Below are 18,632 nucleotides of genomic sequence, written 5' to 3' on the forward strand. Positions count from 1 at the left end.
GGCTCACCCTGGTTGATATAGAGAGCAGGACGGTGGCCATGGAAGTCGGAACCCGCTAAGGAGTGTGTAACAACCCACCTGCCGAATCAACTAGCCCTGAAAATGGATGGCGCTGGAGCGTCGGGCCCATATACCCGGCCGTCGCCGGCAGCGAGACGCGCTTGGAGGTGCGCTCAGCGCGGCTCCCATATGATTGCGCACTGGTGTGCGTATGGGTCGTGACAGCGTGGCACGCGAAAGTTTGTGCTGCGTTGGATCAGTCTCCTTTCTTTAACAGGCAAAAGCTTTATAACCTCAGTGAGGTTATAAAGCTTGCGCACCAAACACGAAGCAAGGCCATGGTGCAGGAGAACAAAGGACTTCTTTCATTTAAGGTTTGTGATAAACCATCAAACTCATTCGTTAAAAGGACTCTATAGTAATATAAAGCGAATTTTTCTGGACATTATCATGCAAGAAAAGTTTATTTTTGGGACCGCGATCACCGCGTAATGATTTTTAAAGGTTGCATTACAAACATGTAACTGTCCCATGTGATCAGCCAGTGCGATTGGAAATCCATGCTCAATTATTGCCTCCGTAAATAAAACTTCGGCATTTATCACATCCAAAGAATCTGTTTGGGCGACGAAAAACGTTGAAAGTTTTCCACTTGTATCGCTAGCAACGGCATTAGACTTGTTTTTTTGTCCCAACGTGGTCTTTTACATCGCTAATTCCTCCGTGTCCGATCGAAAAATCTTGTCTGCACAAGGTGCAATTCGCGTAGTTTTCACCCTTTTTTTTTTTTTTTAATTAATGAAAAACCCGGAATAGGTTGATGAAAACCGTACGAATTACGGGAAAACCGGAGTAGTTGGCAGGCTCACTAATGCCTTGCATCATCTATATTAGATCCGGCGGATGGCGGGCGGGTGCAGTTCTGATCAAACGTTACATCGGGTGGATGGCGGATGGTTGACGACTTTCTGACGCGGTTGCGGATGAAATAAATTGCCTATCCGCGCATCTCTAATACACACCACATGCTGCGTGTATCATGATCAATATAAAGTTTCACTCACTCGATGGACAGTTGTCTCTTCGGTCAAGTTGGCCAGGGACGTTTTTTTCTGGTTTATTTGGGGTAAGCCTGCCATTTATGTTGGAATAGCTTGTCTCCAAATTCCGCATTTGCAGCGTCGAGTCGATTTCGCCCCACTCTTATCTATCGGCTTCCGTCTGCTCCGTTTCACCCGCTTCTCCGTGCTGGCTTCTAGAAGCAGCAGTTAATCCTTCGTTCAACTAGCTTCAAAAAGATATGGTTGTGAATCCTGAATAATGGAAATGACTGATGGAATGTGGTTGCAGAAAAACATTAAACTTTTCGCCGACTACAATTGAATTAGGGCTGGGCGATATGGCCTTTTGTTAATATCTGGATATTTTTAGGCCATGTCACGATACTCTTGAACGCAATTCCCTCAATTCCCCCCCAAAATGGATTAACTGGCTGGAATATAAAGACAATATAACATACATCCATAAACGTGGATGCATATGCAAAAGTGCAATATATTTATCTGTACAGTAATCTATTTATTTATATCTTCACATTATTGCTCTTTTATTCTGCACTACCATGAGCTAATGCCACGACTATTCGTTCTTATCTGTACTGCAAAGTTCAAATTTGAATGACAATAAAAAGGAAGTCTAAGATACACGATATATATCTGGATATTTTGCCTTAGCCTTGAATGAACACTTGATGCATATAATCACATAGGGCTGCAGCTAACGATTATTTTTCTATCGATTAATCTATAGATTATTTTTTCGATTAATCAGTTAATCTATAGATTATTTTTTTCGATTAATCTATAGATTATTTTTCCTTTTACCGATTTTTTTTAAAATTTAAAATGAAGAGGAAAAAATAAATGTAGGCCAGTTTTTTCAAAAGGCATGGCTTTTATTTACAAAAAAAAAAGTATGGCCACTCAGTCAACATTGACAACAACATGACAAAATATTCTGTAACAATGTAAACATTTAAAACTTTTAACATTTAGCAAAATTAAAAGTAGCTTATTTGCTTTTTAATGTGCAAATATAAAAGTAAACATCCAGTGCAAATCTTAATATTCTGGAATAGTATAAGCATTTCAAAAGTAAAAGTATTGCTTATTTTGCTTTAAAATGTGCAAAAATAAAGATAAACATCCAATACAAAATAGTGCAAAACGGAAATATTCTGTAACAAGTGTAAACATTTCAACAAAAGTAAAAGTATTGCTTATTTGCTAAAATGTGCAAAAATAAAGCTAAACATCCAATACAGAAAAGTGTACAGTGTAAACATTTCAACAAAAGTAAAAGTATTGCTTATTTTGCTTAATAACACAACAATGATAGTATGATTAAAGTGAAAGTTAATTGTTGGTTTGTACATAGTATATGTAACTGTTAATGTTGTAAAAGGTATTTGCACAACTAATTAACGTTAGCGTTTGTGACACGTCTTGTGCCGTGGGGTTCTTTCAGGACCGACAGACTGAACGCCAGACGGCTTTGCCAGGTTTACAATCTTTTAATTTTACACAAAGTCTTTTCTCTTCCAACTGCGCGGATCGCGCACCTGGGCACGATTGCGGCGTCGCTCCCGGCGCGCCCCGCCTCGCCGCTCGCTCGCCGCCGCCGCCTCTCCACAGCGTTAAAGAGGAGCGCGTCTTTGTAAACACTGAACAGGCACGCCAAACGCGCCTCTCAGAGCGAAACGGTGCTTTAGTTTATGAATTTACAACGCAGATACAAATGACACATTCATGTTTTTGTGTAATAATGACAACGTATACGCTAGCGGACGATTGACTTGTTGATGGTGATGGCAAGAACGCTGTCGGGGGTTTTCTTTTCAAATGTTCGTTCATAGCCGTTGTGCTGCTATGATAGGCCATTTCCGCTCGACACAGTGTGCATACAACAACATTATTAGGCCGTTTATTGAAATACTCCCACACTTTTGACGACTTTTGGCGTGCTTTTTTCCCCTCGCTCGCATCGTCTGCTTTGCGCTCCGCCATGACAGTAGTGTGACGTAAATATGCGACGCGCCGACGCACAAAAACGGCGTCGACGTATTCAGCCTTAAAATCACAGCAGTATGATGATTCTATGTGTCTACATTAAAACATTCTTCTTCATACTGCATTAATATATGCTACTTTTAAACTTTCATGCAGAGAGGGAAATCACAACTAAAAGTGTATTTATTAAAGAGTTATTAAGCAGTGGCACAAACATTCATGTCATTTCCAAAACAGAAAGTGCAAGATTGTCAGAGACGTTTTAAAACAAGCTATTAGTGCACTTTTGTGCATGATGTCCGTAAGATGACATATCAAAACAACACTAAATTAAAGGGCACTTTTTGTACAGAACGCCACTACAATCGTTTAAAACAAATAAAGTGCACTTTTGTGCATGATGTCACACAAGATATTTCAATAAGTGTCAAATAAAAATGAGCTGTATAATAGGAAATCAAATAGTGTATATCCTTCACTATGTGGTAGGTTCCTGCGGACGTTATCTCCTTCTGTTGTTGACTATTTGTTTCATACGGTGTTGATGTGGAAATGGTTGCTTTGGCATTTTGTGGGTGTGGCACCGAACGGATATGTTGACATGCGGCGTTTCAAGCACTCATCATTCTCTAGCGGGTGACTTTTCAAATGATGCTACTAATTAGCAGTAATGCTACTTTTTGTAGCAACGCTTTTGCCGCATACTGGACATATTACGGTTGTCTGTTCAACATCTTCCCGCTTGAAGCCAAACCACCGCCAAATGATGGACCGACCCCCTGCTGGTTTTCTTGGGGAATTAATTCTTCCTTCATTTGTTACCAGATTCGCACCTTCTCTCTCTCGTATTACCACTCGCATCACAGCTAATGTTACCCATGCCGCTACCTCTCTGCCCCGGGAGAGTGTATGACGTTGCACGCGCGACAGTATGTGACGTATGTAAGAAGGTGCGCTTGTTTTATGTCTCTGTGAGAAGGAGAGACAAGAAAGAGTGAGAAGAGCCTGTAGTGTTATGCCCGCAGCTAAAAGCAACTGCGTGAGAACGTATACTCCAATATCACCATATACGGTAGTCATTTTCTATATCGCACAGAGACAAACTCGCGATGTATCGAGTATATTCCATATATCGCCCAGCTCTAAATTGAATATTCATTTCTTGAAAATCGGTAGCACTGTGGCAAAATTGGTGCAAGTTTCAAAAGCACAAACTTAGTCACTGCTTGTGCACGTCTCTGTCGGGGTGAAAGGAGTTTTTTTGGCACCGGGCGGCAGACGTGAAATGGAACTAGTACTTACTGCCCACCTCGGAGTCTGTCAGAATCTGTCTCCCGTCTTGTTCATCTAAATGAGAAGACATTCATTTCCATTTAACAGATTATAGCGCTAACATGATCGACAGTGAGTTTGTACCTGTTGTGTTTACGGTAAATGTCGTGCTTGCATTACTGCTGCCGGGATGAGATCGTCGCGGTTCAAAAATACCACTTTCATTTATAGTTGTTGCATGCTGTATGGCCATTTTGCCTTCTGACGTCACTACGCACGCCATTCCCAACCACCGGCATTGATAAGTGAATCGCAATTAAAAGAAATTAGCAAGCGATTCCAAGGAAATGATACACTGGGAACAGAACCGGTTTTCGATTCCCATCCCAAGTATTTAATAACATATACAGCGGAAAACAAGCTTTTATTTTGTATTTTGATGGTTTGTTTGTAGAGTTTAACTACCGTATTTTCCGCACCATAAGGCGCCCTGGGTTATAAGCCGCGCCTTCAATGAACGGCATATTTCAAAACTTTGTCCACCTATAAGCCGCCCCGTGTTGTAAGCCGCATCTAACTGCGCTAAAGGAATGTCCAAAAAAACAGTCAAATAGGTCAGTCAAACTTTAATAATATATTAAAACCAGCGTGATGTGGGCGCGCATGGAATCGTATATCAACATGGACGGAGCTGTGTGAAAAAAGCCACCCGGCCTCTTCGCGTAAACTTAAACTTACCTTAACCACTCGCTCATCTTTTCTTCATCCATCCCTTCGAGTTAGCTTTTATGATGACGCCGGCTGGAAAGGTCTCTTTTGGCAAGGTCTTCCTTTTGAATATCACCATGGGTGGAAGTTTCTGGCCATTAGCATGGCAAGCTAGAACCACAGTGAAGGATGACTTCTCATTCCCTGTGGTGCAAATATTCACCGTACGTGCTCCCGTTGTATCCACAGTGCGGTTCACAGGAATATCAGTTGCTGTGAAATAGTAATCCGTGTGCGGATGGAGAGATTGCGTCTTTTCATGAACCGGATCTATGTCGCTTAGTAGGAGCCATTTTGTGGTCTTTACAGATGTAAACACACAAAGGAAATGAAACGTACGGTCATATCCGCGCGCTTTTTCTTCTTCTACGCGGGCGGGTGGTTGCTTACAGTAGAAGAAGAAGCGCTTCCTGTTCTATGGGGGCGGGTGCTTACCTTGGCGGTTGCTTGCGTAGAAGAAGAAGCGCTTCCTGTTCTACCGGGAAAAAAGATGGCGGGTGTTTACCGTAGTTGCGAGATCGAAACTTTATGAAAATGAATCGTAATACTAATCCATATATAAAGCGCACCGGGTTATAAGGCGCACTGTCAGCTTTTGAGAACATTTGTAGTTTTTAGGTGCGCCTTATAGTGCGGAAAATACGGTAATACAATTTTCTAAAAGCGAGACCACATGGAGTGCCAGGAACCTAAAATATGCGGGCATTGTTTCCGCCAGACTCTTTCTTATAAAATTTTGACTTTTGTCGGGTAAAATTGAGACTCTTTTCATAAAATTGCCAAGAATTTAAGCTTTTCTTGTAAAATTGCAACTGTTATTGAGTAAGATTCCAACTTTTGTCATAATATGGCACAACAAATGTTCAGTTTTTGTTGTAAGATTTTCACTTGCGTCGAGTAAAATGTCGACTTATTATAATACTGCCAAAATTGTGTGTGTGTGTGTGTGTGTGTGTGTGTGTGTGTGTGTGTGTGTGTGTGTGTGTGTGTGTGTGTGTGTGTGTGTGTGTGTGTGTGTGTGTGTGTGTGTGTGTGTGTGTGTGTGTGTGTGTGTGTGTGTGTGTGTGTGTGATGGGCAAAAAGAGTGAGAGATGGCTCAAAGAAAATGAGAGAAGGTGTCAGGAATTTGCAATCATTTAGAACAGAAAAAGACCGACATTGTAGTGAAATATATGCACTGTCCAAAGGAACTGTCATTTCACAATAGCATTACATCAATGCTACAGCACATTACGAGAAAGCATCCTGCATATTTAAAGAGCAAACAAGCAGAAATCAATCAATGTTTGCTGATATAGCCCTAAATCACGAGTGTCTCAAAGGGCTGCACAAGCCAAGAAAGAAGATGAAAGTCTATTTTGTCAGATAATGTCGTCTTATGTCTGACTTGCATAACAAATGTGTTTTTTAAACATGTGAGGGCATGTTAGCATCTACAGCTAGTATCGTATTTTCCGCACCATAAGGCGCCCTGGGTTATAAGCCGCGCCTTCAATGAACGGCATATTTCAAAACTTTGTCCACCTATAAGCCGCCCCGTGTTGTAAGCCGCATCTAACTGCGCTAAAGGAATGTCAAAAAAACAGTCAGATAGGTCAGTCAAACTTTAATAATATATTAAAACCAGCGTGATGTGGGCGCGCATAGAATCGTATATCAACATGGACAGAGCTGCGTGAAACTTAAACTTACCTTAACCACTCGCTCATCTTTTCTTCATCCATCCCTTCGAGTTAGCTTTTATGATGACGCCGGCTGGAAAGGTCTCTTTTGGCAAGGTCTTCCTTTTGAATATCACCATGGGTGGAAGTTTCTGGCCATTAGCATGGCAAGCTAGAACCACAGTGAAGGATGACTTCTCATTACCTGTGGTGCGAATATTCACCGTACGTGCTCCCGTTGTATCCACAGTGCGGTTCACAGGAATATCAGTTGCTGTGAAATAGTAATCCGTGTGCGGATGGAGAGATTGCGTCTTTTCATGAACCGGATCCCTGTCGCTTAGTAGGAGCCATTTTGTGGTCTTTACAGATGTAAACACACAAAGGAAATGAAACGTACGGTAATATCCGCGCGCTTTTTCTTCTTCTACGCGGGCGGGTGGTTGCTTACAGTAGAAGAAGAAGCGCTTCCTGTTCTATGGGGGCGGGTGCTTACCTTGGCGGTTGCTTGCGTAGAAGAAGAAGCGCTTCCTGTTCTACCGGGAAAAAAGATGGCGGCTGTTTACCGAAGTTGCGAGACCGAAACTTTATGAAAATGAATCTTAATATTAATCCATATATAAAGCGCACCGGGTTATAAGGCGCACTGTCAGCTTTTGAGAAAATTTGTAGTTTTTAGGTGCGCCTTATAGTGCGGAAAATACGGTATGTTAATGTCCCAAAAATCAAACACCACTCCAATTTAAAAACTTTTCAAAACGTGTGTTAAATTGTTAAATACATTGTCATTCGATTTTGGATATGTATATATTATTACTGATTGTGTTTTTTATCATTAAACACACATTTTTGTGTCATTTGTTTAAAAAACATTTAAAAAAAATATTTTTTTATTTTTTACATGCGTTACCTGGTTTTAGGCTAAACAAGTTGTTGCTTTTTACTTAAACATTTGAAAAAATATAAGTAATACACAGTGATCCTTCCACATTAATACTGCAAAGTCAACGTTATGTGCATTTTTAAGACAAAAAGGTAATCAAAAAGTCCTTATTTCAACCAATGTCCCTAAAAGACACAATACGGCTATAAAGTGTGTTTTATTCAAATACTCGATTAAGCAAACAAAATAATTCATATATTACCTCATTACTAAAGTAATCGATAGCTGCAGCCGTACCCACACATCACTGTCTTGCGAAACCATGGTCGCTGATTTCCAAGTTCTGATCACACCATTTTTATTAGTTACACTCCCTAAACAAATAATCAAATCAAAAAAATATAAATTTAAACTTTTACCTCATCAAACTATCATTGCGTCGTATATTTTTCTCAAGCTGAAGTCTTCTGACACGTCACACCTTAAAAAACACCAGTGCTAAAGAATACCTTTGCCCCTACACAAAATTATGTATGATTTAACATGCTATGATTATAAATCTATATTGTAAATATTTGGACCAGTAGTACAATAACGCAAGTCACCATCTTTATTTTATTTCAGTAGTATCAATTATTTGAGGTGGCAATAGAATACATATATGTAATACATTGTATTACAGTCCAAGCTTCAAAGATAGCGGACATATTTCCCGCAATGTGTTTCATGGTTGCTTACATTTGGTTTTGGTAATTGATAATAAAGCGTCTGGTGTCGGGCAATAGGGCAGGGGCCTGGTGGTATCAACAGAGGCTACTCAGCAGTTCAAGATTCAATCAAGGTAACTCGGTGCTATTGAGAGGTTAGAATACAAATGGGCTGCTTAGCAATATATCAACAATGACATGCAGCTCTGTCTCACTGCGTGCAAATGGCTCTTTTGTGGAGATAAGCCGTCTGGATGCTTAATTCAAATGCACCACTCACCTTCTAATGTTTGAAATAGATTTGATACTGTTGCCTCTGGGATAATGGCCTTTTTGTCATATGCTCTTAAAATCAGTATGCTAACTGCTTACTTTTACCTAACGCTAAGTGTTTTTAATTGGTACCAAGCCCTTCTCACCATCATTTCTAGCTTTTGCCGAGTAACTAAAATAGGCTAAAAGACACGTGGACGAGCATATGTGAAATGCTAGCAGATGACATATGGATGATCATTGTTAAACTGCAACGTTCACTTGTTTTAAATGTGACTGAAGGTTTTTTTTTTGCTTTTTTAAATATTTGCTTGAAATGGTAGATGTTCCTGCACTATTATTTTCATTTAAAAAAATAATACAAAAGAAAACACATTTGTATACAGTTTATCAACATTGACACATTTGACACTTAAAAAAAAATCCAGACTTCATGACACTTAAAAAAATGATACATTTATGCATTATCCTGTTGTATCTCACATTCTATATTGTGTTATTGAAAAAGGTTGTCAAGCATTACTTAATTCATAAAAAAAAAATACAAAAGAAAACACATTTTTATGCATATGTAAATGTATCAGTTATAAACATTCATTCACTTTCTTCTTTCCTTCATGGATCTAAACTTTACCTCTGCCGGTATTTTTTTCTATGTTTTCATTTTTTTTAAATCCCAATTTTTTGACACTTGGAAAAAATCCAGACTTTTGACACTTAAAAAAAAAAATTCCGACTTTTTGACACTTGAAAAAAATTTCCGACTTTTTTGCACTTAGAAAAAATCCAGACTTTTTGACACTTAAAAAAAAAAAGTCCAGACTTTTTGAAGAAAAAATTTCTGACTTTTTGATACTTAGAAAATATCCAGACTTTTTGACACTTAGGAAAAAAAATCCAGACTTTTTGACACTTAGGAAAAAATCCAGACTTTTTGACATTTAGGAAAAAATCCAGACTTTTTGATGAAAAAATTTCCGACTTTTTGACACTTAGAAAAAATCCCGACTTTTTGACACTTAGAAAAAACCCAGACTTTTTGACAAAAAAATTCAGACTTTTTGACACTTAGAAAAAAATCACGACTTTTTGACAAATAAACTTCCAACTTTTTGACACTTTAAATAAATCCAGACTTTTTGACACTTAAAAAAAATCCAGACTTTTTGACACTTAAACAAATGGTACATTTATGCATTATCCTGTTATATCTCACATTCTATATTGTGTTATTGAAAAAGGTTGTCAAGCGTTACTTAATTCATAAAAAAATAATACAAAAGAAAACACATTTTTATGCATACGTAAATGTATCAGTTATAAACATTCATTCACTTTCTTCTTTCCTTCATGGATCTAAACTTTACCTCTGCCGGTATTTTTTTCTATGTTTTCATTTTTTTTAAATCCCAATTTTTTGACACTTGGAAAAAATCCAGACTTTTGGCACTTAGAAAAAATTTCCGACTTTTTGACACTTGGAAAAAATGTCCGACTTTTTTACACTTAAAAAAAATCCAGACTTTTTGAAGAAAAAATTTCTGACTTTTTGATACTTAGAAAATATCCAGACTTTTTGACACTAAATAAAATCCAGACTTTTTGACATTTAGGAAAAAATCCTGACTTTTTGACACTTAGAAAAAATCCCGACTTTTTGGCACTTAGAAAAAAATCACGACTTTTTGACAAATAAACTTCCAACTTTTTGACACTTGGAAAAAAATCACGACTTTTTGACACTAGGAAAAAATTCTGACTTTTTGACACTTAGAAAAAAATCACGACTTTTTGACAAATAAACTTCCAACTTTTTGACACTTGGAAAAAAATCACGACTTTTTGACACTAGGAAAAAATCACGACTTTTTGACAAAAAAAAATCCGACTTTTTGACAGAAATATTTCTAACTTTTTGACACTTAAAAAAAATCCAGACTTTTTGACACTTAAACAAATGGTACATTTATGCATTATCCTGTTATATCTCACATTCTATAATGTGTTATTGAAAAAGGTTGTCAAGCGTTACTTGATTCATAAAAAAATAATACAAAAGAAAACACATGCATATGTGTTTGATGATGCATATGTAAATGTATCAGTTATAAACATTCATTCACTTTCTTCTTTCCTTCATGGATCTAAACTTTACCTCTGCCGGTATTTTTTTCTATGTTTTCATTTTTTTTAAATCCCAATTTTTTGACACTTGGAAAAAATCCAGACTTTTGGCACTTAGAAAAAATTTCCGACTTTTTGACACTTGGAAAAAACGTCCGACTTTTTTACACTTAGAAAAAATCCAGACTTTTTGACACTTAAAAAAAATCCAGACTTTTTGAAGAAAAAATTAAATAAATAAATGATAAATGGGTTGTACTTGTATAGCGCTTTTCTACCTTCAAGGTACTCAAAGCGCTTTGACACTACTTCCACATTTACCCATTCACACACACATTCACACACTGATGGAGGGAGCTGCCATGCAAGGCGCTAACCAGCACCCATCAGGAGCAAGGGTGAAGTGTCTTGCTCAGGACACAACGGACATGACGAGGTTGGTACTAGGTGGGGATTGAACCAGGGACCCTCGGGTCGCGCATGGCCATTCTTCCACTGCGCCACGCCGCCCCATTAAAATTTCTGACTTTTTGATACTTAGAAAATATCCAGACCTTTTGACACTAAATAAAATCCAGACTTTTTGACATTTAGGAAAAAATCCCGACTTTTTGACACTTAGAAAAAATCCCGACTTTTTGGCACTTAAAAAAACCCAGACTTTTTGACAAAAAAAATTCAGACTTTTTGACACTTAGAAAAAAACCACGACTTTTTGACAAATAAACTTCCAACTTTTTGACACTTGGAAAAAAATCACAACTTTTTGACACTTGTAAAAAATCACGACTTTTTGACAAAAAAATCCGACTTTTTGACAAAAATATTTCTAACTTTTTGACACTTAAAAAAAATCCAGACTTTTTGACACTTAAACAAATGGTACATTTATGCATTATCCTGTTATATCTCACATTCTATATTGTGTTATTGAAAAAGGTTGTCAAGCGTTACTTAATTCATAAAAAAATAATACAAAAGAAAACACATTTTTATGCATATGTAAATGTATCAGTTATAAACATTCATTCACTTTCTTCTTTCCTTCATGTATCTAAACTTTACCTCTGCCGGTATTTTTTTCTATGTTTTCATTTTTTTTAAATCCCAATTTTTTGACACTTGGAAAAAATCCAGACTTTTGACACTTAGAAAAAATCCAGACTTTTTGACACTTAAAAAAAATACAGACTTTTTGAAGAAAAAATGTCTGACTTTTTGATACTAAATAAAATCCAGACTTTTTGACATTTAGGAAAAAATCCCGACTTTTTGACACTTAGAAAAAATCCCGACTTTTTGGCACTTAAAAAAAAACCAGACTTTTTGACAAAAAAAATTCAGACTTTTTGACACTTAGAAAAAAATCACGACTTTTTGACAAATAAACTTCCAACTTTTTGACACTTGGAAAAAAATCACGACTTTTTGACACTTGGAAAAAAATCACGACTTTTTGACCAAAAAAATCCGACTTTTTGACACTTTTTAACAAAAAAAATCCTGACTTTTTGACACTTAAAAAACTGACTTTGACAAAAAAACTTCTGACTTTTTGACACTTAGGAAAAAATCCCATTTTTTTGACGAAAAAACTTCTGACTTTTTGACACTTAGAAAAAATCCACACTTTTTGATACTTAAACAAATCCAGACTTTTTGACAAACTTTTTGACACTTAAAAAAATTATAAATGTATGCATTATCCTGTTATGTGTCACATTCTATATTGTGTTTTGGAAAAAGGTTGTCAAACGTTACTTCAATCCATCCATTTTCTACCGCTTGTCCCTTTTGGGGTCATAAAAAAAAATACAAAAGAAAACACATTTTTATGCATATGTCAATTTATTCAGTTATAAACATTCACTCACTTTCTTCTTTCCTTCATGGATCTAAACTTTACCACTGCTGGTAGTTTTTTTCCTATATTTTCATTTAATAAGTTGTACGTGTATTTCAGTATAAAAGTGTAAAAAGTGTTTTGCTTGGGTCATGAAATGATGATAATGGTGTGCCAGGGCATACATGCATATGACAAATCATCAGTCCTATAAAAACCGCCACATCTACACTTTCATGGCAAATAATGCCAACAAACTTAGAATTTGGCAAGCTAGTTTCAATGTCATTTACAAAGTGGCACTCTATCATGTCATCTCTGGCTTTGTGATAGCCATAAGTTGTGTGTTCCCCTTTAAGAATGGTGGTATGTGGGGTGAGTGAGGTTTGTAAGTGAGTGGGCAAGTTAGGAGAGGGAGTATTAGCATGTTCAGGAGTGTTATAGCATGGTGGATGTCCGCTTGGCTTTGTGGAAAACATCAATAAAGACTTGTAACAAATCCACGACCAAAGAGCGGAACTGTAGGAACCCACTGCCGGGTAAAGTGGAGGTTGTTAACCCCGACAGTACATCAGCCCTGGAGGGAACGTCTCTCCTGCGCTCCTCGACCACGGTCTGGGAGCCGACAAGCAGGAAAAGTGCAACATGATGTTTCCTGGTGCCTGGTGAGGCTGGATCTTTGAAAATCAGTGCACCCGTTTGTAAAGGTCTTCTTTTTCTTAGCCCGTTTACATGGCGTGTAAAACATCTTTCATCTTCATAAGTCAGCCATTTGCTGAAAAGTGGCTTATTTTCATTGAAGCTTCGCTTCTTGGGTTTATTGCTCGCCATGACCAAAACAATAACACGCTGGAGTCCTAATACCGGAAATGCCGTATTTGTGATCCATAAAACTTCCAGCTAATCAAAATGTAAGAAAGTGTACCGGAAAGTGCCTATAATTATTTATAATTAATCATTTGACCCGGCAAATATAAACAAAACAAAACACCGGCGGAAAGTGATAATCGATTAAAAAAACAAAACCGGCAAACCAGCCGGTAAAAAGAGAAAAAAATCTGCGTCCGGGGAACGCGCGGACTTCCAGAAATGTGCGTCCTTTCTGATTTCAATGCGTAAAAAGACACAAAAAGTGCGTTAACACCAATTAAGCATCTAAAGTCAACTTGGTTTTTCCACTATACTGGTACTGTAAAGAACAGGATCATGTCAACTGATATTTTTCTATCTAATTAGCTATAATTTAAATACAAATACCCTTCACACACTATTATTCTGACTCATGCAAACAATTAGAATCCTTGTGTAGAGCAGGAGGGCCCATTAGGTCGATTGCGAGCTGCCAGTCCATCGCGGAGGGTGTGTCAGTCCATCGGCAGACCTAAAAAATAAGCGATCATCAATCTTTTCACCATCACATCACTTCCGTCATTTGATTGACATTCACGGGACCTGAGGATCTTGTGAAAGGACGCTGGCTGCTGCCAGCTCATTAAGAATAAATGGCTGTCTCACTAACACTTTCTATTTCAGCAGTCTCTCGCAGCATACCTGCTGTCAAAACCCTAAAGACCGACCGCACAGTTCCTGTCTTCACAATAAAAGCGCTGCTCCCTCCTGCTTGCGCTAACAAAATAAGAGTCTCAGAAAGCTAGCAAGCTACAGAGTTTGCCGCCAACGTATTTTTTGTAAAGTGTATAAAAAGCAGTATGGAAGCTGGACTAAATAAGATGCCTAAAACCGACCACTTTCATGTGGTATTGGACAGAAAGGAGGGCTTTTTTTCTCCTCCATTCAAAAATGTGGAGGTTATCATCACTACTGTCTGATTCCAATCAATGCAAGTCATCACAATCATACCAACTTATATTCTTGCCTTCATGAAAGAAACATGCTTGTATTATCATTAAACATTGTAACAAAAATGTACCGTTCATAAATTAACATAAATTACAAATATATACATATAAAAAATATATATATTAAATATATATTACATATTAGAGGTGTAACGGTACGTGTATTTGTATTGAACCGTTTCGGTACGGGGGTTTCGGTTCGGTTTGGAGGTGTACCGAACGAGTTTCTAAGCTAAAGTCTTAACAAGCTGCTTTGCTTCTTCTGCCTCTGTCTCAGCACCCAGCATTGTCCCACCCACACAACCATCTGGTTGGTTTACACACAAAGCGGTAACAGCCAGTCAGCAGTGCGTATTTAGAGCGCATGTAGTGAGCGCTTCAGCGTCAAGCAGATAGGTGTTTAGGCTAAACACCTATCTGCTCACCTGCTAAACTTTAGCAGGTGAGCATAAGGCAGCGTACTCTCCCCAAATTATAATAAACACCTCCCAGTCAACTACTAGTAACATCACTATGAGCCCATTGACCTTCTAGAAACTTAAACTGCAGCTCAGCTCGCTCGCAGTCCTGGCTTGAGGTGAAGGCTAATTAGCTTTTAGCGTAACGTTAGCTCATTTTGCGGTCTGTGTGTGTGTGTGTCTGTGTGTAGTCTCTCCTATTGCTATTGTACTGTTTTTTCAGCTATAGTTACATTAATCATTAGTAATGCAGCAGCCGAGTTTTGAATGGCAGGGTCCCTGCTATCACATGTTGATAAAAATATAACATTTGCAGAATAAAAATCAACTACAGGCTTCCCAAATGCTGTAATAAATTAAGCATGATGAGTTGACTTGAAACTGCTTAATGTTGCACTTTTTATATGTAAAAGAAAAGTTTTGTAATTTTATTTAATTTGAGCAACAACTTGAGGCAGTTTAATGTTGATTAACATGGGCAGAATTATTATAGTGTTCCCAATGTTAAAAGGATAAAGCCATTGTTTACAAATTTGGTAAATAAATAACCAAAAAATTTATATTTTGTTGTTTTCGTACTGTACCGAAAATTAACCGAACCGTGACCTCTAAACCGAGGTACGTACCGAACCGAAATTTTTGTGTACCGTTACACCCCTTTTATTTATTTATATATATATATATATATATATATATATATCTATGAGGTAGATCACTTCGACTTGGCCATTTGAAAAGTAGCTCGCCTGGTGTAGAGCAAAAAAAAGTAGGAATTTTTTAATTTTTCAACCCAACGCAAAGAACTAAGCCAAAATATTTTTGCATTCCAGTAACCGTAACATGTGCAGTCACAGGTAAAAAATATTTTGAATTAAATTTCAATGGTGTCCTTATTTCTTTCTTAGTCCACTGTGTATTATAGTGATGTTTATTTTTGTAATGTTCTACATAGCAAACATGCTATACAAGTAATAAAGATGCAAAATATACATCATATTAGCGTAACGAATATGAAAGAGACGTGTCAATGCAATGAGAGCAAATATTTACCTGGAGTTTTTCCCTCCGACTGTGACACGATGCCAAGAGATTGACTGGTCGACTGTACTGAAACAAAAAAAAACTGTGGCGTTTTAAAAATGAGATGAGATTAAACTGTTAAAAAAGTGGACAACAATTAAGTTTGTGGCGGAGCATACTAGCATGGCTTTAAAAACGCAAGACCACTTCCGGGTTTAGTGAAAATGTATATTTACACAAAGTTTGTATTCCGGCAGAAATGTCGTCGCCATCGTTTTCAAGTGCATCCATCTATCTCGTGTTGTTCTAAAAGAATCACGGAGCAGCCGCCTTTCAAGTCACTGCTGTTGTGTCCTTGGGCAAGACACTTTACCCACCTGCTCCCAGCGCTACCCAGACTGGTTTAAATGTAGCTTAAAGATGTAGATAATGGGTTTCAATATGTAAAGCGCGTCGAGTCTCGATAGGAAAGCGCTATATAGGCTTGAGCCAAACAAATACTGGCAATACTGGTGAGGATTCCTTTTTTCGTTGAGGGCTAAATCCAGGGCGGGGAAACGGACAAAATGCGTGATTTCCCGACGGAAACAGGAAGGTTGTCAGGTATGCTTCACACACTCCTCGTACTGGAGTTTGTGTCAAGTGAGTGTTGCCTCACTCAGTACGTAGAGGAGGAGGGACACAGAATGAGCGCAAAGACATTAAAGATGACATATATCGGGATTGCGGTATTGTCTCAAATACATATTTCTTTCTAAAATATACCGATATAACTCTTAATACCGCTATACCGCCCAGTCCTATGCAAAACCAACGTAAATTAGCATCAAACTACAATATTTTGGAAAAGTGGAGTCTTATTTTTTTTTTAGGTTTTTCCTACCAGCCATACTTGGGGTTGTTAGCATTGAAAATTGCTACATTACCTAGAGGCAGTTTGGCTGAGTCTGCTTGTTTCCTTGCCAAGTGCTTGAGCTGCAACCGGACGTGACGTCACGAGCAACAAAGGTAGAAAGGAAATATGGCACAGTTGTATTGTGCATGAATCAATACCGGATGGTACCGACGGAAATTGGATGGTGCCTTTTGAAAATACTGAAGTGGAAATGTTTTTTTTAGGAAGTCTTCAGAAATAAAGTGAAACTTTTTTGGGAGTGTACTCCTGTGGAAAGAGGCTTTATTACATTTATATTATATTTCAAAGGGTTGACATTTATATACTTATTGAAATCTATACTATATTTTTGGCCATAAATCGTCCAAATGCAAAAGACGATGCCCAACCTTATTAAAGGGGAACATAATCACAATTTCAGAAGGGTTAAAACCATCAAAAATCAGTTCCCAGTGGCTTATTTTATTTTTCGAAGTTTTTTTCAAAATTTTACCCATCACGCAATATCCCTAAAAAAAAGCTTCAAAGTGCCTGATTTTAACCATCATTATATACACCCGTCCATTTTCCTGTGACGTCACACAGTGATGCCAATACAAACGAACAGCAAGCTATAGCGACATTAGCTCGGATTCAGACTCGGATTTCAGCGGCTTAAGCGATTCAACAGATTACGCATGTATTGAAACGGATGGTTGTAGTGTGGAGGCAGGTAGCGAAAACGAAATTGAAGAGGAAACTGAAGCTATTGAGCCATATCGGTTGAACCGTATGCAAGCGAAAACGACGAAAACGACACGACAGCCAGCGACACGGGAGAAAGCGAGGACGAATTCGACGATTGCCTTCTAACCAACGATTGGTACCGTATTTTCCGCACTATAAGCTGCCCCGGGTTATTAGCCGCACCTTCAATGAATGGCATATTTCAAAACTTCGTTCACCTATAAGCCGCCCCGTGTTATAAGCCGCGCCTACGCTGCGCTAAAGGGATGTCAAAAAAACAGTCAGATAGGTCAGTCAAACTTTAATAATATATTACAAACCAGCGTTCTAACAACTCTGTTCACCCCCAAAATGTAATGTGCAAATGTGCAATCACAAAAATAGTAACACTCAAATTAGTGCAGAGCAATAGCAACATCAATAACTCAACGTTGCTCGAACGTTAATGTCACACAACACACAAAATAAACATTTAACGCTCACTTTCTGAAATTATTCCTCATCCATAAATCCCTCGAATTCTTCTTCAGTGTCTGAATTAACAAGTTGGGCGAATACGGCATCCAAAATGGCCGGCTCCGTCTCGTCGAAGTCATCAGAGTCAATGTTGCTGTTGTTGTCCAGCAGTTCCGTGAATCCTGCCTTCCGGAAAGCTCGGACCACAGTTGAGACCGATATATCCGCCCAGGCATTTACGATCCACTGGCAGATGTTGGCGTATGTCGTCCGGCGCTGTCTCCCTGTCTTAGTGGCGCAGGTCATCTTGTTGCTTCCTCTACCTACGCACCATTTATGTTCAATTCTCTTGCTGCTGCTCTATTTCCGTGTTCTACTGCGTGACTTATTGCCTTGAGTTTGAATTCTGCGTTGTACGCGTGTCTCTTAATAGGAGCCATTTTGTGGTCTTTACAGATGTAAACACACAAATGAATTGAAACGTAATATCCGCGCGCTTCTTCTTCTACGGGGGCGGGTGGTTAATTACAGTAGAAGAAGAAGCGCTTCCTCTTCTATGGGGGCGGGTGCTTACCTTGGCGGTTGCTTACCGTAGAAGAAGAAGCGCTTCCTCTTCTAC

At 38.2% G+C, this 18,632-nt stretch overlaps 1 protein-coding gene across 1 annotated transcript in view; it reads left to right on the forward strand.

Annotated features, from left to right (window-relative positions):
* kpna4 (karyopherin alpha 4 (importin alpha 3)) overlaps nucleotides 1–18,632 on the forward strand; it is a 69,520-nt gene that overhangs the window by 19,937 nt on the left and 30,951 nt on the right. The gene's annotated exons all lie outside the window — the stretch shown is intronic.

This window comes from Nerophis lumbriciformis, linkage group LG17 (assembly GCF_033978685.3).
Source record: "Nerophis lumbriciformis linkage group LG17, RoL_Nlum_v2.1, whole genome shotgun sequence".
Lineage (NCBI taxonomy): Eukaryota > Metazoa > Chordata > Actinopteri > Syngnathiformes > Syngnathidae > Nerophis > Nerophis lumbriciformis.